The sequence below is a fragment of the Callithrix jacchus genome, chromosome 3 (assembly GCF_049354715.1).
Source record: "Callithrix jacchus isolate 240 chromosome 3, calJac240_pri, whole genome shotgun sequence".
Lineage (NCBI taxonomy): Eukaryota > Metazoa > Chordata > Mammalia > Primates > Cebidae > Callithrix > Callithrix jacchus.
The window spans coordinates 156,195,313-156,218,630 of NC_133504.1; the positions used below are offsets into that span (position 1 = coordinate 156,195,313).

Below are 23,318 nucleotides of genomic sequence, written 5' to 3' on the forward strand. Positions count from 1 at the left end.
ACCCACTCCTGTTAGCCTTTCCGGTGTATCTGCACCCACCCACACAGGGTTTCTGACCTCTGCCGGACAATACAGAAGGCACCTTATAACATTTTTATCGTTGTCCTGGGTTAAAGAAATACCTGGAAGGTCATAGCGTTGCGCCAGCAACATCTGCCTTCTAATAAATGTGTGTTTTTAAGGAGAGACCAGAACTGCAAGCGCTTTAATAAGATTAACTTACCCTTTTCTGCTTAGTTTGTGGTATTAGCAGCAAGGACTTTAAGCAGCAATTTATATTTTTTACTTCCTCTCTCAAAGATATTGCAGGCAGCACGGTTTTTATCAGCTGCAAAAGGCAGCTGAAGAAAGCTAATGTGATTGTTTAGAGCAGAGAATTGGATGATGGTAATGAGCAGAATAGTTAACCTTTCGGAGCATACTGACTGCTTTTCCTCATAGTAAGCATTGTGCATAGGATCATCTCATGTCAAACCCCAGTAACCTAGGAGAGAATGCTGCAGAGACAGCCACGGTTCCACAGCTAGCAGTAGGGGTCTGGATTTGACTCTAGGCCCCTTTCTTAGCCAAGCCTGTATTCTTGCTTGCCCAGTTCTTAAAGCTGGTGACGTCTGTGCAAAACACTCAAAATGAGGAGTTCTTCCAGGTTGGAATGAAAACTGTTACTGTGATGAAACATTGCTTTCCAGGCCTCACATCCCTGCCTTTCTTTGGCTTTGTTATTTTCCTTGAGGCAAAAATGTCTAGTTCTAAGGGAACTAGAGGAGGAAGAGCAGGAAGAGGAGACATAAAAACAGTGGAATACCACACATGTTTTCTAGATAATGCCCTAGTGTAAGGTGTTGCTTGGAAAATTCCCTCTCATTTTTTCCGTTTTTTTCAGGACCTTTTTTTCCCCTTTGAGATGGAGTTTCACTCTTGTTGCCCAGGCTGGAGTGCAATGGTGTGATTTCGGTTCACCATAACCTCCGCCTCCCAGGTTCAAGCAATTCTCCTGCCTCAGCCTCCTGAGTAGCTGAGATTACAGACATGAGCCACCATGCCTGGCTAATTTTGTATTTTGAGTAGAGACAGGGTTTCTCCATGTTGGTCAGGCTGGTCTCAAACTCCCAACCTCAGATGATCCGCCTACCTCGGCCTCCCAAAGTTCTGGGATTACAGGCATGAACCACTGTGCCCGAGGGCCATTTCTATATTTCTCCACCTCTGGCCTTTCTACCTTTTGTTCCTCCTCTGCTAGAATGTTTATATGTTTAATTTTACCTGAAAGAAGTTCCAGACTTCATTCAGTTTTACAGTAAAACTCCGCAGTTCTTACACAGTTTTGGCAATTCAGGGCAGGATATTACTTATTTCATTATAATTAACTCGATCCCTGCTGTTTGATGGGACAGTGTTTCATTTCGTTTTTAGCTAAGGGGATAGAGGTCCTTTACTCATCACCTCATTTGGGCAATAAATCTCCCTCTCTTTCTGTCTCTCTCTTTCTTCCTCTCGGGTTCTATCTCTGTTCGCTGATAACCACTGAATATCACGGATGACAGAGTGACAGAGGAGGGTAACGTGGAAAATAATAAGGCACATGTCTTGAAGGACGAGCTGTAAAATAAGTAAACAATGTGTTCTTCAAGACTTCTACCAACTTCATGCTGTCTTCGTATTTCTGCAAGCTGGGTCTATCTCTGGGTTTGTTTAGAATTTATAGGGTACACATGATTTTGGCAGATTCGGGAGAACGTTTTGTTCCTTAACCTTGTGTAAGTTCACCTGCGTGGTGTGTATATTTCAGCATACTTAGGGAGCTCCATAATTTTAGTCTTGTCCCAGGTTATCCCAGTCTGTAAAACAGGAAAGTAAAAAGTCATAGGGCTGGCTGGGCACAGTGGGTCACACCTGTTATCCCAGCACTTTGGGAGGCTGAGTGGGCAGATCACGAGGTCAGGAGTTTGAGACCAGCCTGGCCAATGTGGTGAAACCTCTTCTCTACTTAAAAATACAAAAATTAGCCGGGTGTGGTGGTGCATGCCTGTAATCCCAGCTACTTGGGAGGCTGACGCAGGAGAATCGCTTGAACCTGGGAGGCGGAGGTTGCAGTGAGTTGAGATTGTGCCACTGCATTCCAGCCTGGGTGACAGAGCTAGACGCTGTCTCAAAAAAGAAAGTCACAGATCTGTTATTAAATGAGGTAGTTATAAAAAGCCATTTGGAAAGCAGGGAGCTGTTTTACAAGTATGGGGCTTTGTTTGTAATGTAACTGCAGACGTTGACAAGGACCAGTTGTTAGAATGACTGAAAAATACAATCCAGGACACTGAAGGTACAATGAAGACCTAAGATGGAATGTTTAGTCATTGTGTTCTTACTTGAAATCCCAACCGAGCTGTCTTGGATGGTCAGTAGAAACCTCTAGTCCTTGGTGGGGCTTTAGAAAGACACCTGTGGAAGGCCATTCTTGCATTGCTATAAAGAAATACCTGAGGCTGGGTAATTTATAAAGAAAAGAAGTTGAATTAGCCTACAGTTTTGCAGGCTGTATGAGCACGGCACTGATGTTGCTTGGCTTCTGGGGAGGCCTTGGAGCTTTTACTCATGGGGGAAGGTGGAAGGGGACAGGCACATCACTTGGGGAAAGCAGAAGCAAGAGAGAGAAAGCGGGAGGGGCACACACGCTTCCATAGCCAGATCCTGCCAGAACTCTGGGAATTAATTATATTTTTACTTAAATTTCTTTAGACTGAATTCTAGAAAAAAAAAATTATAATGGGGTGGAATGGGGTAAGAATAGCTTATAATTCTGTGTTTTAAAATATGAAGGCAGATTAATATGCGATATGATGCTTTGGTTAAAGATCTACTTTTTGTGTTTTCTCTTGCAGAAATGGCTTGATTTGGAGAGCTCTAAGAGACTGAAAACTTTCAAGATCTGAAGTTGCATAGGGAATATTTTTACATATTTTAATACAATTTCTATCATGGAGTCAGCAGGCATGTGGATCAAACCTAAAAGGGAATATTGCTGCTGTGCTGTATACAGAATTTAGTTTGCTTTGAAACAAGTTTTGGTCTAAAGAGTCTGCTGAAAAATGTATTATACTTCCAGGGAAGGAAAGAGCTGTTTGTATCTTCTCAACAACTCCCAGCCTCTACCCTTCCCAGCCCCAGTCCCAGGCCTTGGTGTACACACTGTAGTTTTTCCATTGTGATCAGTATGTAAAGTGATACTATTTATGTACAGTCTGAGCTTATGATTGGGCTGTGTGTGTGTGTGTGTACACATGTGTACATGTGAGTGTGTGTTTCTCTTTTTCCAGTTCCTACATCCTATTTTGACACTGGTTGTAAGAAGATCTTCATACATACAAGTTAGCTGTTACAAAAGATAAAAGATGAATCTTCAGTGGTAGAAGCTCAGTGGAAATAATCCAGCCTACCCCTGAGGAGTTGATTCCCCAAGGCACCATGGAGTCAGATGGGACCAGATGCTAGACTTGGGATTCCTTGACCACAAACCCAGCATTCCCTCCTGCCACCACCCTGCCACTCCTACGTCACTTACAAATTTTGAGAAGTTTTTTATGTCTTTTTTCTTTTTTGTAAACTTCCCTTAGTGATTCTTGGTTAATCTATTGAATAAAGGAGAAAATGGTTTTGGACACAAATTTGTTTGGACAACCGAAGACGAAAACAAAGGAATCCTGTTTCTCATGCAAGATGGGCCTGCACCTACCTCTGGCATGTTCTTCTTGTATTTCCTGTTTTCCATCTTGTAACTAAGGCTCATTATTTAAAACACTCTTAGTAGTTATTTTCCCTTTAGGCCTGGCCAACTTTTCTTCTTTTTTTCTTTTAACTGTACATTTTACAAAACACCTGAAAGGACCCAGAGGCATAAACAGTACACGATTTTATGGTAGGTCTGGGTGAGCGGTGGGGGAGGCCGGTTACCAGGGCTCCAAGACCTGCCTCCATGTCAGTGTTGAGGGTGCCTTGAGCACTTCTTTTATTTCACACAGAAAAAGCACATCTTTCATTTGCCTCCCGAAAGATGATTTCTATAAAAATATACTTAAGTATTTACTGTACATAGACTTAAATGATTCTGTTTCCAGCATCAATCTAAAAATTTCTAACCTTTTAAATGAATGGGAAATTCAGTTTCATGCAATTTTTTACTGACAACTAATAGACGCCATGTGTGTATACATTCATATACACAGTGGACCGGAGAAAGTCAGTCTGGAAATAAATTTCACTGAGATTCAGAAGTTAGCAATATAGTACTTTTAGGGGTATATATTACTGTAAATAATATATGTGCAGCCTAGGCTAATAGTTTTAATTAAAAACAAGAAGTATACTTTTTTTTTTTTTTTGCTTTAAAAATATGCCCTCAAAATGGTGGGGGATAAAATGTAAGATATTCTTCAGCTTTAATTATTTTCCCATCTTATTCAAGTCAGAGCACTTTTTAAAATAGCAATACAACTGGCAAGAGAATACTTAAAAATATTTAAAATTGTATTTATACCAAGAGTATGTTTTAAATATTTTCTAATACTTGAGCAGTTTTTGTCTGGCGGGCTTCTGAATATGCCGACAGTTAGGCATTCAATATTTTCAACACATAAGCTTTTTACTGGTTTATACTGTACGATCTGATGAGAATCCCTAAGTCTTCCAAAGCGACTGATGTTTACAGGTCTTGCGTGTGTTCTTCTTTGTAAGAATGGGGGAATCCACAACAGACCTACTCTAGAAAACACTAATGATGACAACTTTTTGGTGTCATAAATGAGTTGGCTACTACCGTTATGTAAAAATTTGTAAAGGAAATTTTTCACCATTTGGAGTGTCCAGTGTATTTTTAACTGTCTGGTTTGTACTTTTATGACTTTTGTACTACCAAAGCAGAGTAAAAAATAAAAATGTTAAACTCAGCGCGTTGTCTTGTGAGCGATTTAGTTGTTGGTGCCTGGTACACTGGAAGTACAGTCGTGGGAGTATAATTATTGAGCTTAATTTTTTACAGTGCTGAATTTCTTGTGTCTTGAAATATCACATGATCATTTGACTGACTTTCCTCATGGGATTTCCCCTCCTGCAGAACCCCTTCCCCTAACACAGGCATACCTTGGAGATACTGTGGGTTCAGCCCTGGACCACTGCAATAAAGAAAATGTTGCAATCAAGTCAGTCACATGACCTTTTTGGTTTCCCATTGCATACAAAAAAGTTATGTTTGTACTATACTATAGTCTATGAAGTATATGCAATAATATTCTGTCTAAAAAATCTACCTACCTTAATTTAAAGTACTTTATTGCTAAAAAAAAAAAAGTACTAATGATAATCTGAGCCGTCAGCAAGTCATAATCTTTTTGCTGCTGGAGGATCTTGTCTCAGTGTTGATGGCTGCTGACCAGGGTGGTAGTTACTGAAGCTGGGGTGGCTGTGGCAATTTCTTATAATAACACAGTGATAAAGTTCACTGCACTGATTGACTCTACATTTCATGAGCGTTTTCTCTGTAGCATGCAGTACTGTGTGATAGTATTTTACCATAGTAGAACTTCTTTCAAAATTGGAGTCAATCATTTCAAACTCTGATGCTGCTTTATCAACTAAGTTTATGCATTATAATATTCTAAATCATTTGTTGTCATTTCAGCAGTGTTCATGGCATCTCACCAGGAGTAGGTTCCATCATTTCAGCAGTGTTCATGGCATCTTCACCAGGAGTAGGTTCCATCATTTCAGCAGTGTTCATGGCATCTCACCAGGAGTAGGTTCCATCATTTCAGCAGTGTTCGTGGCATCTCACCAGGATTAGGTTCCATCATTTCAGCAGTGTTCGTGGCATCTCACCAGGAGTAGGTTCCATCATTTCAGCAGTGTTCATGGCATCTCACCAGGATTAGGTTCCATCATTTCAGCAGTGTTCGTGGCATCTCACCAGGAGTAGGTTCCATCATTTCAGCAGTGTTCGTGGCATCTCACCAGGAGTAGGTTCCATCATTTCAGCAGTGTTCGTGGCATCTCACCAGGAGTAGGTTCCATCATTTCAGCAGTGTTCATGGCATCTTCACCAGGAGTAGGTTCCATCATTTCAGCAGTGTTCATGGCATCTCACCAGGAGTAGTTTCCATCATTTCAGCAGTGTTCATGGCATCTTCACCAGGAGTAGGTTCCATCATTTCAGCAGTGTTCATGGCATCTCACCAGGAGTAGGTTCCATCATTTCAGCAGTGTTCATGGCATCTCACCAGGAGTAGGTTCCATCATTTCAGCAGTGTTCATGGCATCTCACCAGGAGTAGGTTATATCATTTCAGCAGTGTTCATGGCATCTCACCAGGAGTAGGTTCCATCATTTCAGCAGTGTTCATGGCATCTCACCAGGAGTAGGTTCCATCATTTCAGCAGTGTTCATGGCATCTCACCAGGAGTAGGTTCCATCATTTCAGCAGTGTTCATGGCATCTCACCAGGAGTAGGTTCCATCATTTCAGCAGTGTTCATGGCATCTCACCAGGAGTAGGTTCCATCATTTCAGCAGTGTTCATGGCATCTCACCAGGAGTAGGTTCCATCATTTCAGCAGTGTTCATGGCATCTCACCAGGAGTCGGTTCCATCTCAGGAAACCACTTTCTTTCATCATCTGTTAAGAAGCAATTCCTCATCTATTCAAGTTGTATCATGACATGGCAGCAATTCAGTTCACTCTTCAGGCTCAATTCTGTTGCTAGTTCTGTTGGCTGTTTCCACCACATCTGCAGCAACTTCCTCCCTTAAAGTCTTGAACCCCTCAAGTCATCCATGAGAGTTGAAATCAACTTCCATACTCCTGTTAATGTCACTATTTTTTCCTCTTCCCACGAATCCAAAATGTTCTTAATGGCATCTAGAATGGTGAACTCCTTCCAGAAAATTTCATTTGACTTTGTTCAGATCCATCAGAGGAATCACTGTCTACAGCAGCTCTAGCCTTATGAAAAGCCTTTCTTAAGTAATTAGACTTGAAAGTGGGAATTAATCTATGTAATTGAGTAATTATATAGCTGCAGAATGGATGTTGTGTTAGCAGGCATGAAAACATTTATCTCTGTACATCTCCGTAAGAGCTCTTGGGTAGCTGACCAGGTCCTTCTCAATGACTTATTATTTTGAACAGAATCTTTTTATCTAAGCAGTAGGTCTCAAGAGTGGGCTTTGAATGTTCAGTAAACCATGCTGTAAACAGATGTGCTGTTATCTAGGCTGTTTACAGGCAGAATCAATTTAGCGTAATTTTTAAGGGCCTTATGATTTTCAAAATGGTAAATGAGCACTGGTTTCAACTTAATGTCAGCTATGTCAGCCCCTAAAAAGAGAGCCTGTGCTTTGAGGCACTGAAGCCAGGCATTGACTTCTGTCTAACCATGAAAATCCTAGATGTCATCTCCTTCTAAATCTGATTTTACATTTAGACACCTTCATCAATGATCTTAGCTAGATTTTCTGGATTACTTACTGCAGTTTCTAAATTAGCACTTGCTGCTTCCCTTTATACTTCTATATAATGGCAATGGTTTCTTAATCCATCTCATGAACTGGCCAGGTGCAGTGGCTCACGTCTATAATCCCAGCACTTTGGGAGGTTGAGGCAGGTGAATTGCTTGAGGTCAGGAGTTTGAGACCAACATGGTGAAACCCCATCTCTACTAAAAATACAAAAATCAGCCATGCATGGTGGCACTTGCCTGTAGTCCCAGCTACTCAGGAGGCTGAGGCAGAAGGCTCCTTGAATCTGGGAGACAGAGATTACAGTGAGCCGAGATCATGCCACTGTACTCCAGCCTGGATGACAGAGCTAGACTCTGTCTCAAAAAAAAAAATTTTTTTTTTTATAAACTAGCCTTTGCTAGCTTTCAATTTTTTTTTCCTGCATTTTCCTCACTGCTTTCAGTCTTTATAGAATTGAAGAGTTAGGACCTTGCTCTGTATTAGGCTCTGGCTTAAGGGAATGTTGTGGCTGGTTTGATCTTTTATCAAACCATGATAAATTACTGAATCTGTCTCCATATCAGCAATAAGGCTGTTGTACTTTCTTATCATTCGTGTATTCACTAGAGTAGCATTTTAAATTTTCTTCAAAAGTTTTGCTTTGCATTCACAACTTAGCTATTTGGTACAAGAGGCCCAGTTTTCGGCCTGTCTTGGCTTTTGATGTGCCTTCCTCAGTAAGCCTCATCATTTCTAGCTTTTGATTTAAGGTGAGATGTGTGTGACCCTCCCTTTTACTTGAGCAATGAGAAGCCATTGTCGGGTTACTAACTGGCTTAATTTTAATACTGTGTCTCAGGGAATAGGGAGGCCTGAGGAGAGGGAGAGAGACAGGGGAACGGCTGGTTGGGAGAGCAGTTGAACACATAACATTTACAGATTAAGTTCATCATTTTACGTGAGCACGGTTCCTGTCATCCCAAAACAACTACAACAGTAACGTTAGAAACCACTGACCACAGATCACCATAACAGATAAAATAATAAAACTTTTGAAATATTTCAAGAATTATCCTTATGTGACCCAGGGTCACGAGTGAGCACATGCTGTTGGAAAAATGTTGATGGCTGGGTGTGGTAGCTCACACCTGTGATTTCAGCACTTTGGGAGGCCAAGGCAGGCAGATCATGAGGTCAGGAGATAGATCATGAGGTCAGGAGATAGAGACCATTCTGACCACCATGGTAAAACTCTGTCTCTACTAAAATACACAAAAAAAATTAGCTGGGCATGGTGGCGCACACCTGTAGTCCCAGCTACTCAGGAGGCTAAGGCAGAATTTCTTGAACCCAGGAGGCGGAGGTTGCAGTTAGCCAAGATCACACCGCTGCACTCCAGCCTGGGCAACAGAGTGAGACTCCATCTCAAAAAAAAAAAAAAAGAAAAGAAAAGAAGAGAAAAAAGTCAATCTGCTCTACTTGCAATGTTGCCACAAGCCTACAGTTTGTTAAAAAACAAAACAAGAAAATCCTGCAATATCATGCAATAAAAAATGATAAAGGGGATATCACCACAGATTCCACAGAAATTCAAACCATCATCAGAGATTATTACAAACAACTCTATGCACATAAACTAGTAAGCCTGGAAGAAATGGATAAATTCCTGGACACTTGCCTCCTCCCAAGCCTAAACCAGGAAGAAGTCAAAACCCTGAATAGACCAATAACAAGGTCTGAAGTTGTGGCAGCAATTAAGAGCCTACCACCCAGAAAAAGCCCAGGTCCTGATGGGTTCACAGCTGAATTCTACCAGATATACAAAGAGGAGCTGGTGCCATTCCTTCTGAAACTATTCCAAATAATCCAAAAAGAGGGAATCCTTCCCAAATCAAGTTATGAGACCAACATCATCCTGACACCAAAACCCAGTAGAGACTCAACAAGAAAGAAAACTTCAGGACAATATCCATGATGAACATAGACGCAAAAATCTTCAATAAAATACTGGCAAGCTGATTGCAACAGCATATCAAAAAGCTTATCCACCATGATCAAGTAGGATTCATCCTGGGGATGCAAGGCTGGTTCAACCTATGCAAGTCTATAAACGTAATTCACCACATAAACAGAACCAAAGACAAAAAACACATGATTATCTCAATTGATGCAGAGAAGGCCTTTGACAAAATTCAACAGCCCTTTATGCTAAAAACCCTCAATAAACTCAGTATCAGTGGAACGTATCTCAAAGTAATAAAAGTTATTTACAACAAACCAACAGCCAATATCATACTGAACTGGCAAAAACTGGAAGCATTCCCTTTGAAATCTGGCATTAGACAAGGATGCCCTCTTTCACCACTCCTATTCAATATAGTACTGGAAGTTCTAGCCAGAACAATAAGGCAAGGAAAAGAAATAAAGGGTATTCAAATAGGAAAGGAGGAAGTCAAATTGTCTCTATTTGCAGACGACATTATTGTATATCTAGAAGACCCCATCATCTCAGCCCAAAATCTCCTGAAACTGATAAGCAACTTCAGCAAAGTCTCAGGATACAAACTCAATGTGCAAAAATCACAAGCATTCCTATACACCAATAACAGACTAACAGAGAGCCAAATCGAGAACAAACTGCCATTCACAATTGCTACAAAGAGAATAAAATACCTAGGAATACAACTAACAGGGAACATAAAGGACCTCTTTAAGAACTACAAATCACTGCTCAACGAAATAAGAGATGGAGAAACATTCCATGTTCATAGTTAGGAAGAATCAATATTGTGAAAATGGCCATACTGCCCAAAGTAATTTACAGATTCAACGCTATCCCCATCAAGCTACCAATGACCTTCTTCACAGAACTGGAAAAAACTACCTTTAACTTCATGTGGAACCAAAAGAGAGCCCACATAGCCAAGTCGATCTAAGCAAAAAGAACGAAGTGGGAGGCATCACACTACCAGACTTCAAACTATACTACAAGGCTACAGTAATCAAAACAGCATGGTACTGGTACCAAAACAAAGATATAGACCAATGGAATAGAACAGAGTCCTCGGAGGCAACACAACATATCTACAACCATTCGATCTTTGACAAACCTGACAAAAAATGGGGAAAGGATTCCCTGTTTAATAAATGGTGTTGGGAAAACTGGCTAGCCATGTGCAGAAAGCAGAAACTGGACCCCTTCCTGACACCTTACACTAAAATTAACTCCAGATGGATTAAAGCCTTAAACATAAGACCTAACACCATAAAAACCCTAGAAAAAAATCTAGGCAAAACCATTCAGGACATAGGCATAGGCAAGGACTTCATGACCAAAACACCAAAAGCATCAGCAACAAAAGCCAAAATAGACAAATGGGACCTAATCAAACTCCACAGCTTCTGCACAGCAAAAGAAACAGTCATTAGAGTGAATCGGCAACCAACAGAATGGGAAAAAATTTTTGCAGTTTGCCCATCTGACAAAGGACTGATATCCAGAATTTACAAAGAACTAAAACAGATTTACAAGAAAAAAACAAGCCCATTCAAAAGTGGGCAAAGGATATGAACAGACACTTTACAAAAGAAGACATACATGAGGCCAACAAACATATGAAAAAATGCTCATCATCACTGGTCATTAGAGAGATGCAAATCAAAACCACATTGAGATACCATCTCATGCCAGTTAGGACGGCGATCATTAAAAAATCTGGAGACAACAGATGCTGGAGAGGATCTGGAGAAATAGGAACACATTTACACTGCTGGTGGGAGTATAAATTAGTTCAACCATTGTGGAAGACAGTGTGGCGATTCCTCAAGGACCTACAAATAGAAATTCCATTTGACCCAGCAATCCCATTACTGGGTATATATCCAAAGGATTATAAATCGTTCTACTATAAGGACACATGCACACGAATGTTCACTGCAGCACTGTTTACAATAGCAAAGACCTGGAACCAACCCATATGCCCATTGATGATAGACTGGACTGGGAAAATGTGGCACATATACACCATGGAATATTATGCAGCCATCAAAAATGATGTGTTTGTGTCCTTTGTAGGGACATGGATGAACCTGGAAACCATCATTCTCAGCAAACTGACACAGAACAGAAAATCAAACACTGCATGTTCTCACTCATAGGTGGGTGTTGAACAATGAGAACACGCAGACACAGGGAGGGGAGCACTACACACTGTGGTCTGTTGGGGTGAAGTAGGGGAGGGACAGTGTGGGTGGGGAGTTGGGGAGAGATAGCATGGGGAGAAATGCCAGATATAAGTGAAGGGGAGGAAGGCAGCAAATCACACTGCCACATGTGTACCTAAGCAACAATTTGCATGTTCTTCACATGTACCCCAGAACCTAAAATGCAATAAGAAAAGAACAAGTCATAATTCTATTAATGATAAAAATAAAAGAAAATCCTGCAATATCTGCAAAGCACACTACAGCAAAGTGCAATAAAATGAGGTATGCTTGTTACTACCTTTTACATTTGAAGTTAATTTTGAACTTACAGGAGATTTGCAAAAGCAGTCCAGAGTTCATGTAAACCCTTCCCTCCATTTCCCCATCATCTTAACCATAAAAAAGTAACTACAACTAAAAACATAACCATGGTACAGTACCACTCACTCAACCACGACGTTCTTTGCATTTCCTCAGTTGTCTCACCAATGTCCCCTTGCTATTCCAGGATCCCCACTGCATTCTGTGGTTGGATCCTGTCTCCTCTGATCTGTGGCTGCCCCTTAGTCTTTTCTTGTGGTTCGTGATCTTGACACTGATCAGTTCTTTTGTAGAATGTCCCTCATGCTCAGTGTTCCAGCTGATTCTTGTGATTAGATTGGGGTTTTGTATAAGGGAAGGGACACTACAGGTGATCTGCCCTTCCCATTACATTGTGTTGGCAGCATGATGCTGCGTGTTACCAGTGATGTCAGCCTTCGCCATTGCCCAAGGTGGTGTCTGCCAGTTCCATTTTGGTAAAGTTACTATTTTCCCTTAGTAATTAATAAATATTAGAGGGGAGATACGTAGAGATTAGCAAATATCCCATTTCTGCTTAAACTTTCACACTTTAATTTTGCCATCCGTATGAGTGTTTTAGGGGGTACCATAACAAATTACCAAAACCTGGATGGCCCAAAACACAGAAATGTATTCTTTCACAGTCTAGAAGGCCAGAGCCTGAAGTCAAGGTGTCTGCAGGGTTGATTCCTTCTGATATCTCTGGGGTGTAATCTGGCCCATGACTCCTTCCTCGCTCTTGGTGGTTGCTGGCAATTCTGGGCATTCTGTACCTTTTTCCATGTGTGAGTGAGTCTTCTCCTCTTAGAAGGACACCAGGCAGTGGGTTTAGGGTCTGTCCTAATCCAGTATGATTTCACCTTAACTTGATTACATTGGCAGAGAACCCATTTCCCAATAAGGTCATATGCACAGGTCCCAGAAGTTAGGACTTCAACATCAACAGATCCTGTGGGGGACATCGTTCAACCCACCACACCAGCCACTGGTGGATCTTGGCTGCAGTGGCTATGTCTGTGGTAGGAGCTCTTTCAGGTTGGTGCCCATGTACTTTGATGCGGCTTCATCCTTTTCTTTACTTTTCTCCTTCCCTCCACCTATTACACACCCACTCTTTCTCTTTCTCCTTCCTTCTTTCTTTCCTTCCCTCCCTCCCTCCCTCCCTCCCTCCCTCCCTCCCTCCCTCCCTCCCTCCCTCCCTCCCTCCCTCCCTCCTTCCTTCCTTCCTTCCTTCCTTCCTTCCTTCCTTCCTTCTTTCCTTCCTTTCCTCCCTCCCTCCCTCTCTCCCTCCCTCCTTCCTTCCTTCCTTCCCTCTTTCTAATCTCAGCTCACTGTGACCTCCACTTCCCAGGCTCAAGCAATTCTGCCTCAGCTTCCTGAGTAGCTGGGATTACAGGCATGTGCCACCACACCTGGCTAATATTTGTATTTTTAATACAGACAGGGTTTCACCATGTTGGCCAGGCTGGTCTCGAACTTCTGGCCTCAAGTGATCCACCCACCTTGGCCTCTCAGAGTGCTGGGATTACAGGTCCTTTCTTTTTTGAAAGCCCTTTATTACTTTCTGGGACCAAAAGATGCTCCAGGTTCATCTTTTCTTGTATTTTCCTCCCCTGAGCCCAGAAATCAACCATAACCCAAGGAACCCTGGTTCCTTTTATTGGGCCATGATGTTTAAGAATAAGGAGCACTTGGTGTGCTCATTGATGCTGGGATGTCACAGCTACCAGGCACCCTGTCCACATATATACATATACACACATCTTTATGCATTTTTGTATCTATCTGTAAAACAAAAGCACGCATCCACACTGTGACCTCTGCCTCCAGTCTTGCTCCATAGTACTTGTTCTAACCTTCCTGCTTTCCTTATTTGTAAGTTTCTTCTCCTACAGTAAGGAAATCTGGCTCTTATTATCTATGATGTTTTTACCTGTTTAATCAACCCTAGCATACATATTAAGTAGTTTGAAAATACATTATAGGGAGAAACACATTTGCCAACTGAAGTACAGTGTGTGTGTGTGTGTGTGTGTGTGTGTGTGTGGTCCTTTTTTTTTTTTTTTACCATATTCAGTGAAAACTGTATTTGCCAAAGCTACTTAGGGCAGCTCCTTTGTTCCCCACCCCTTTCTGCGTGGTAATGAGACTCATTTATAACACAGAGTCATTGGTCACCATCTGCATCCCATCTCTCCTTCATATCCTGGTTGAATTTTTTAAAATGTATATACAGCAAACTTCGCTGTGTGTGGTACCTCATAGGATTTTGATCTGGAGTGTGTGTGTGTGTGTGTGTGTGTCCTTAAAAACAAGATGATCAATAACAGCTATGCTGAGAAAGTGGAAAGGTCATTTGTGAACAAGTCACAACATCAGAACCAGAAACTTGGCTGGGTGCGGTGACTCACGCCTGTAACCCAGCACTTTGGGAGGCTGAGGCAGGTGGATCACCTGAGGTTGGGAGTTCGAGACCAGCCCGACAAACATGGAGAATCCCCATCTCTACTAAAAATACAAATTAGCTGGCCATGGTGGCATATGCCTGTAATCCCAGCTAGTCAGGAGGCTGAGGCAGGAGAATTGCTTGAACCTGGGTGGTAGAGGTTGCAGTGAGTCAGGATTGTGCTATTGTACTCCAGCCTGGGCGACAAAAATGAAACTCCATAGCAAAACAAAAACAAAAACAAACAAAAAAACTAGAAACTCAGAATGTGTGCACTAGGATGGATTCTAGGAATTCCCCAACTGCCTATTTTATAGTTGAAAGGGGTCACATGGGGCGATGGGCTTTGTTTTTAACTAACTGGCCTTTCTGATCTCCCCTCTAGTATGTGTGTAATGCAGAATGGGGACGTTTGGTCACTAGTTGGCTTTCATGTCTTTCTCGGCTCATTAGGGGAGTAGTGGGCAGCTGGAAATGCGGCACATATGCCCCTTCTGTTCCCTGGGGTGACAGATGCTAGCCTTGCCACACTGGCCCCGAACAATTGGGTCAGCAATCTCCCCACCCTGGCAGCTCCTGGGAGAATTTGCCAGGGGGCCTTTCCATGGCCGTGAATGCTCCTGCACGTCTTTCTTAAATCTATCTTGACATCCAGGCTTCGTCCACCCCAGTCTGCTACAGAGAAAAGGTGGGGAACCCTTCCTGTGTCTCACTGAGGACAGTAGAGTTGGGGGCTTGGAAATGGGGTCCTGTGATTTAGTGCATATGTGTAGTATCGCTGAGGGCTTCTTGTGTGGTCAAAAAAGGAGTACGTTTTATATCCGAGGTTTTACTTGCCAGTTCCCAGATCCTCTGACCCTTTTGTCTCGGGGTGCATATTGGTTCTACCCAAGGATTCCCTTCTCTCCTCATCTTCCCGGGACCATGCTGCAGGACTGTTCTCACATATCACCAGGGGTCCCTCCCTGTAGCTCTAAACACCTGAAGGACACCTGGGACTTCTTTGTCTTGGGCATTTTGTGGCTTGGTCGGGTGGGTGCAGTTGCCCTCGCGGTTCAGGTGATGTCCAGCCCTGCCAGGCCCTTGCACAGAGCTGGCCCTTCGCCCCCTCTGCTGGCCGCATAGGAGAACTGCACAGCCGTTGGGGGTTGCTGCTGTATCTTCCTTGATGCCCTGATGTGCAGAAAACGCTTGTGATTTTGTGCTGAATGAATAAATAAACAAAAGCCCACCTTTAAAAATGAAAGCCTACCATTAGCTATTTTATGAGAGTAAAGGTTCAAGTCTAGTTCTTTTCTAATCATTTTCTGACGCTGCCAGTGTGTCTTTATTTTTTTCTCATCAGAAGCTCCAGTTTCTTCCCTGGGAGCTTGCGTCCCTACAGGCATTACCTGGATACCGGTGAGAATGATTCAGTTCCGTTTTGGAGGGAATCCCGTTCCCTGATGCTATCATGGAAGCAGTGTGACTATGGGGAGTGGTGTGGTCTCAGAGAAGTAGGCACGACCTTGATGTTGCATTTGAGCCCCAGCTCTGCCACTCACCACTGTGTGCTATTGAGAAAATTATTTTTCTGAGCCTCAATGCCATCTGTAAAATGACCTGTCTCACAGGAGTTTTAAGGATCAGATAAATGCCTGCAAATTCACTTTCTTCACATCCATCCCTACTGAGGGCACGACAGCTGTAAGTGGCGTGTTTGGTAACTTGGTGAAGGGTCTACATGCGTCCATCCCTGACAGCTGATCAGAGTGGCTGTGAATGGTCCAGCACACATAGCCTCGTGGGAGGTTAGGTCCAAGTTTTGAAGAGGCAGAAGTGAAGGGATAGAAGAAAGACCAAGGACGATGAGGCAATGTGTGCCATGGGTGGCCGGGACGCCATCAACCCAGCACGTTCCCTCCTGGGAGTGACGCATGACCCCCTCCTCCTCTGGGGAACTCCTTGACCCTCCCCCTCCTTTTTTTTTTTTTTTTTTTTGAGACAGAGTCTCCCTTTGTCACCGAGGCTGGAGTGCAATGGTACCATTTCAGCTCACTGCAACCTCCGCCTCCTGGGTTCAAGCGATTCTCCTGCCTCAGCCTCCCGAGTAGCTGGGATTACAGGTGCACACCACCACACCCAGCTAATTTTTGTATTTTTCGTGGAGATGGGGTTTCACCATGTTAGCCAGGCTGGTCTCGAACTCCTGACCTCAGCCTCAGCCTCCCAAAGTGCTGGGATTAAGGCGTGAGCCACCACACCTGGCCTCCTTGCCCCTCTTTGAAACCTAGACTGCTCTGCAGCTGTACATGCCCGGGTGGGCACACGGCCCATCTGCCACCTGGCCAAATAGAGCCCCTCCCTGGGATGTTTGATGACTTGGTGAAGGGTCTATGTGCGTCCATCCCCCATGGCTGATCGGAGTGACCGTGAATGGCCCAGCACGCACAACTTTGAGTCGAGCTGAGCTGGGAAGTTTCTTGCTGTGGAACTGAGGCACAGAGTTCCACAGCCTCACAGGAGAGCCCATGAGGGTTCCCATGGCTAAAGCTGCAGCTTTAGCCACCGGAGCAGTAAACCATTTTCTCTAGCAAACTGGGGCTGGAAGAAATAGTTTATTGCTCTGGTGGTTAAAACTGTAGGCTAGGGGGTTGGCAGAGACCACATTCCTGCTGTATAGTCTTCTTTCCTGGTGCGAGGAAAGGGAGGGAATGCTAGTTGCTTTTCTGTTTTTTTGAGACAGAATCTCACTCTATCACCTAGGCTTGAATGCAGTGGTGTGATCAGGGCTCACCGGAGCCTCGACCTCTTGGGCAGTCCTCCCACTGAGCCTCCCAAGTAGCTGGGACTGCAGGCACGGGCCATAATACTCAGCTACTTTTTTTTTTTTTTTTGGTATTTTTTGAAGAGACGGGGTTTTTCCACGTTGCCCAGGCTGGTCTCGAACTCCTGAGCTCAAGCAATCTACCCACCTCAGCCTCCCAAAGTGCTGGGACTACAGGCGTGAGCCACTGTGCCCAGCCTGGTTGCTTTCAAGCCCCAGATTCAGTTGTCCCCGAGGCCTAGTTGGCCTTCTGAACTTCACTAACATTTCAAGGAAATTATTTTGTTATCTAGTTTGGGTTTCTGTCATTTGCAGCTAACCAACCAAATCAACAAAAATAACTCATGACTAATGCAGTTATTTGCAGAAAAGTAGATATAGGAGAAGTTAGAGAGCCGCATGGAAGGCGAGGCTCTGGCATCCAGCCCTGCAGCTGAGACTTCCTGGAACGCCTTGCATCCATCGTCAGAAGCCCTGGCCATGGTGCGGTCTCTGATGTGAAATGCTCTTGTAAACAAACCCTCTTCCCTTTATTGCCTCAGGAGAGTCTCCTATCACCATCTTTCCTGGATTGGCACAGGGCTTATTCTTACAGCTCCCAATAAGAGCACAGATTTGGCATTCAGACGCCTTTGGCCATCTGTGACCCTAAACTCTTTGGACCCAGTCTTCTAACTATATAATGAAGATAACAGGTGCCTTTTTGGGTGGTTGTGAGGCTAGTGTGAGCTCAGACGTGTAATGCACTCAGTACAGGGCCGGCACAGTCGTGCTCACTCAGTGGTCTCTGAGATGACGTGGAACAATCTATTGGCCGCAGAGATGCCAAGTTCTGACCCTCCGTAGTGGAATAAATGATGGGGTTTTTGCCTTTGACAGTTAGTTTTTCATGTTTCTGCCACAGTCATATGGTTTAACATTCGAAGGTGGGCTGGGGGAGGAACCAGGTACAAGATGTAACTGCAACTGCAAAGCCCATGGGGCCTGAGGTTCTCCTGATGCCAGGTCAGCTGCCTTATTGGAGAGAACGACTTCCTTGCCTTGACTGATGTTGAATGGACCCAGATCTATCAGCCAAGGAGCATGGTCTCTTCCTGTTTGTTCAGGCTGAAATTTTATCTTGCCACTTTTATGACAAGAGGTGCATGTGGTATAGACAACTCAGTGAGTTTAAAAGTAACTCAATTTATTTTCATTCCCAAGTTAATCTAGCTGAGAAATCATAGACAAAATACTCTTGAAGTCATAATGTTATACCCAAATTGCAAAATGTATGGATTTAGTTATTTCAGATGAATATCTTAGTGTTGACCAAATCAAACAAAAACTACACACACACACACCATACCATACTAAATAAAAACGAAGCCAGAAACAACCTCTCCAAAACAGCCAATTAACCAAGCCAGACACGACCTCTCCGAAATAACCAATCAACCTTCCCAAACTTTCCATAGTTTCTGTTTTGTATTAAAAATGCATTTTTTTTGTAAAAACTTATTGGGGCAAGAAAAAAGATAAAAGAAAGGGTCAATTTTAATGCTAGAAATATTCATTTCAAATGCAATGTGACTTAAAATTGAAAGGATAAATTCCCGTGTGTCCTGCAATTGTGAAATTATGAAAATAATGAGAACAAAAATACACTAAAATTGAAGTGCCCTCAAGATACATTTTTGCCTTTAGATGATTATTAATGATGTAGGTAGAACAGAACTTACCCAGTTTAGAAATTAGTATTATTAGAAGTGATGCAGACAGGTTTGGTGGGTAGCAACGAAGATCTAGTTATTTAAAAAAAGCATTGAGTGTACTCATGAAAGTGGTCCAACAACCTTTACTGGGCAATAGAATTACATCTAACTTTTTTTTTTTTTTTTTTGAGACAGAGTCTTGCTCTGTCTACCCAGGCTAGAGAGCAGAGGTGCGATTTCAGCTCATTGCAACCTCTGCCCCTGGGTTCAAGCACTTCTCCTGCCTCAGCCTCCAGAGTAGCTGGGATTACAGGTACCCGCCACCAAGCCTGGCTAATTTATATATTTTTAGTAGAGACAGGGTTTTGCCATGTTGGCCAGGCTGGTCTTGAGCTCCTGACCTCAAGTGGTGCACCGGCCTTGGCCCCCAAAGTGCTGGGATTACAGACATGAGCCACCGTGCCCAGCCCAAATTACATCTAACATTTATTGTTTACTTTGTGCTGAGTATGTGCTAAGCACTTTGTATCTCACTTAAATCTCATAATGGTCCAGAGAGAGGCATGGCCATCACGTCCACTATACAGATGATGAAACCGAGGAAAGGACTCTTAAGCTATGTAGGGGCTGTCCATGGGTGGGGACGTATGGCCCCTGGATCTTCCTCATCCTTTGTAGGGAAAGGAAACCATGGTCCCATGATTGCTGTAAAAGTACCACTGACAGTAGACATTCTCAGAGATTTTACAGATAAAGCTGAAGCTGTCCTCACAGGGTTAACGAGAATTCTGGATTAAGCATTGATCAGGCTGTACTTTGGCCCACTTCCTTGGAACCAAAAGTCCTGCCGTAGCACTAGATCCTCACTATCTGCATCCCCATTGCTCCATAGATAGGATTTCTGACATTAGACTCACAGAGCTTTTGCTAGAATGGCTTAAGGTGTTTTATAGACCCCAAATTCCAGTGAAAAGGCTGACAGCCAACCGGTGTGAAGACCACCCGTGGACAAGTGGGATCAGCATGAGAATACAGACTCTTCATCTCCCTGACCCCTGACTTCTTCCTCTCCCTGTGTGGCTTCACCCTGCACTCTTTGACCAATCAACTATCCCCCGACTTCACCCTGCACTTTTCGACCAGTCAACTATCGACACACTTTGGCTCACTCCAAACCTTTTAAAATCCCAAGCCCCAAACTCCTTAGGGAGATGGATTTGAGGTTTCCTTCTGTCTCCTTGTTCAGTGGCCCTCCCATTAAACGTCTTGCTCTGCCACAGCTCCGTGTCTCAGCTACTGACTTGCTGCAGAGTGGAAACAGACCTATTACGGTTCCAAGACCTTGATTAACTTTTCTATTCCTTATTAAAATCTTCCTTAGAACCAGAAAAAAACCCCTTTTTATTCCCAATTGACAATACATATAAGTTTACATATACAACACTGGGTTGTCTCACATTGTGATTCAGTCCTTATTTTTGTCTAATGGCAATGTGGATGTTGCCACAGAGAGGTGTAATATGTCATCTTTAAAAGCACTGGTTTGTACTTCAATCTGGGTTGAGCTCAGATTCTGCCCCTGCCTGGCAGTGTGACTCTGGATGAATGATTTAGTTGTTTGAGTCTCCATTTTCCCATGTGTGAAATGGGGACAGTCCTACCTACGACTCATAGCATCATGGTAGACTTAAGTGGGATGATTCACGTGCAGGACTTAGAACAAGCCTGGCTGCACTTAGTGCTTAAACTTAGCAGTATTAAAAAAGTTAAGCTATATTTGTACCCATAAAAATACTAAAAAGCAACAACACAATACCAAAACCCACGACTTGATGGCTCCTAGAAATGACTGAATACCATTTCTACATTAATATTTGGCAAACTATTTTGAAGTAGTGTCTTTGCAGATGTTTTCTCTATACACTTTTTTTCCTATAAACTTTTTTTTTTGAGACAGAGTTGCACTCTGTTTCCCAGGCTGGAGTGCAGTGGCACAATTGCGACTCACTGGAACCTCTGCCTCCTGGATTCAAGCAATTCTCCTGCCTCACCCTCTCAAGTAGCTGGGATTACAGGCACGTACCACAAGCCCTGGCTAATTTTTGTATTTTTAGAAGAGACAGGTTTCGCCATGTTGGTCTGACTGCTCTTGAACTCCTGACCTCAAGTGATCCATCCACCTTTGCTTCCCAAAGTGCTGGGATTACAGGCTTGAGCCACCACGCCCGGCCACTATAAACTTTTAATTTAAAATCCTCAACAGTCTTTGATGGTTTGTCACCCAGCTTATGTCTGATGCCATGGAAACTTTGGCGCCTAGATCTTGTGTCTTCAGAAATCGGTAATTTAAGGCTTTTGTTTCCTAAGTATCAACATCTAAAGAGAGAGAGCAGCACACTGGCTGAGGAGTAGAGACCATGGACTAGAGACCATGGACCTCTGTGGCCTGTGAAAGCTTCCTGATTTATGTAAATTCTGAGTGTTGAGTGCATTGTGGGCTTGTATTATAAATGCATGGTTCACACTTGTGTATGCTCTACGTGCTTTTGAAAACATTGGCCCAGTTTTGTCTATTTACAGAGAGCTTTTATATATACCAGTTCATCTGATCTTCTAAACAAGGTCTCCAGAGTAGGCTTCACATACCCCACTGGTGTGAAAAAAAAAATTAATGCTCTGATATGTAATTGTTACCTCATCTTATTATTGCTAAATACTATGTCGTATATTAGTAGAAAATAGTATGTTTGTAAAAGTGCTTGTGTTAAGGGTGTGTGCAGTATTTTTTATTGATAACTGGTGCACGATAAAAATAAAGGCGTGGCAATCCCTGCTAGAGTCTTAAGTGTTTCTCTAAGGGTGGAGAATTACTCACATAAACGATGTAGATGCCAGGACTCCGCTCAAGACCTAATAAGTCTGAATCCCATAGAGGTAGGTCCAGAAACCTGCCTTATCAACAAGCACACCACGTGTCTCAGGGGCACGCTGAAGTTTGAGAATGTGTGCTTTCAACTCTTAGATATAGGAATAATCCCCATTTCACAGATGAGAAAAGTGAGGCTCAGAAATATTAAGAAACTTAAACTCAAGGTCACATAGCAACAAGAGGCATAGCCAGATTTCACCCCAGGTTTATTAGGATTCAAGAGGCACCTGTGTGGGAGGTACCAGGCACATGCCACGTGGGCAGGGCCTCTGAGGACCTGGAGGTCATGATACCTGGCTGCAGGTGTTACTGAAGAGTCAATCCTAGATGCACATTTTTTCCCTCATCACTAGGAGCCAAGAGGACAACGAGATCTGGGTGTCATTACACAAATAACGTATCCTTTTTTCTTCTCCAGGACTTTTTATTTTTTGAGACAGCGTCTTGCTCTGTTGCCCAGGCTGGAGTGCAAAGGCGCGATCTCAGCTCACTGCAACATCCACCTCCCAGGTTCAAGCAATTCTCCTGCCTCAGCCTCCCTAGTAGCTGGGATAACAGGCACCTGCCACCATGCCCAGCTAATTTTTGTAATTTTAGTAGAGATGGGGTTTGTCCATGCTGGCCAGGCTGGTCTTGAGCCTCTGAACTCAGGTGATCTATTAGCCTCAGCCTCAGCCTCCCAAAGTGCTGGGATTACAGGCGTGAGCCACTGTGCTCAGCCTCTCCTCCAGGATTTTAAAGATTGTGTTCAAAATGACTGAAAAACGAGGTCAGCCAAGCTCCCTGTTGCTTGGCCCCAAACCCTGGTTTTCTTAAAGGTTTTGTCTCAGTTTGGGATTACTGTCCTCAGGGTAACGTGGACTCATTCTGAAGATCAAACCTTTAGCAGCTGCCCAAATTCGGCTCTGTCCACTTTTCCACACACCACCATACAAGCCTCGTTATTCAAATACAGCAGGGTAGACTGAGAGTGAAGGGCCTGAATAATGAAGACAATTCCTAACCTCTCAAATTCCTATGGATTTGAGCTCCCATATTAGCATTCAGCAATCCTGGCTAGCTGCATGATGTCTCCACAACCAGATTGGGAAAAGATTTTATTATTTCAATCAACAAACATGTATTGAGCTCCCCCCTTGGGCCATACCCTATCTTAGATCTCAGGCCAAAGGCATTCACTTAGTATAGTCATTTCAGCGGAAAAGAATTGCTAATAGTTGACTCCAAGTGACTAAATCTACAGGTAAGCATCATCTGCGATCAACTAAAATGTTTCTTAAAGTGGGTGGGAGTGCTTCAGAAGTCAGCAGACCACTTAGGTGTGGTTTCTGTAACCTGATACGAGTAACTTACAAATTTAGTAAATATATAAATGGACTATCTACTGTTCTATTACTTAACAGGGAAAACATTT

The 23,318-nt window shown here is 43.1% G+C and overlaps 1 protein-coding gene across 1 annotated transcript in view; it reads left to right on the forward strand.

Moving 5' to 3' along the window:
• The window catches only part of RELL1 (RELT like 1), a 72,212-nt gene extending 67,275 nt beyond the window's left edge, over positions 1-4,937 (forward strand). The window contains exon 7 of the mRNA XM_002745922.6: positions 2,877-4,937. The gene's annotated coding sequence lies outside the window, so the exon portion shown is untranslated. The remainder of the gene's footprint in view (positions 1-2,876) is intronic.
• Positions 4,938-23,318: the final 18,381 nt, after the last annotated feature.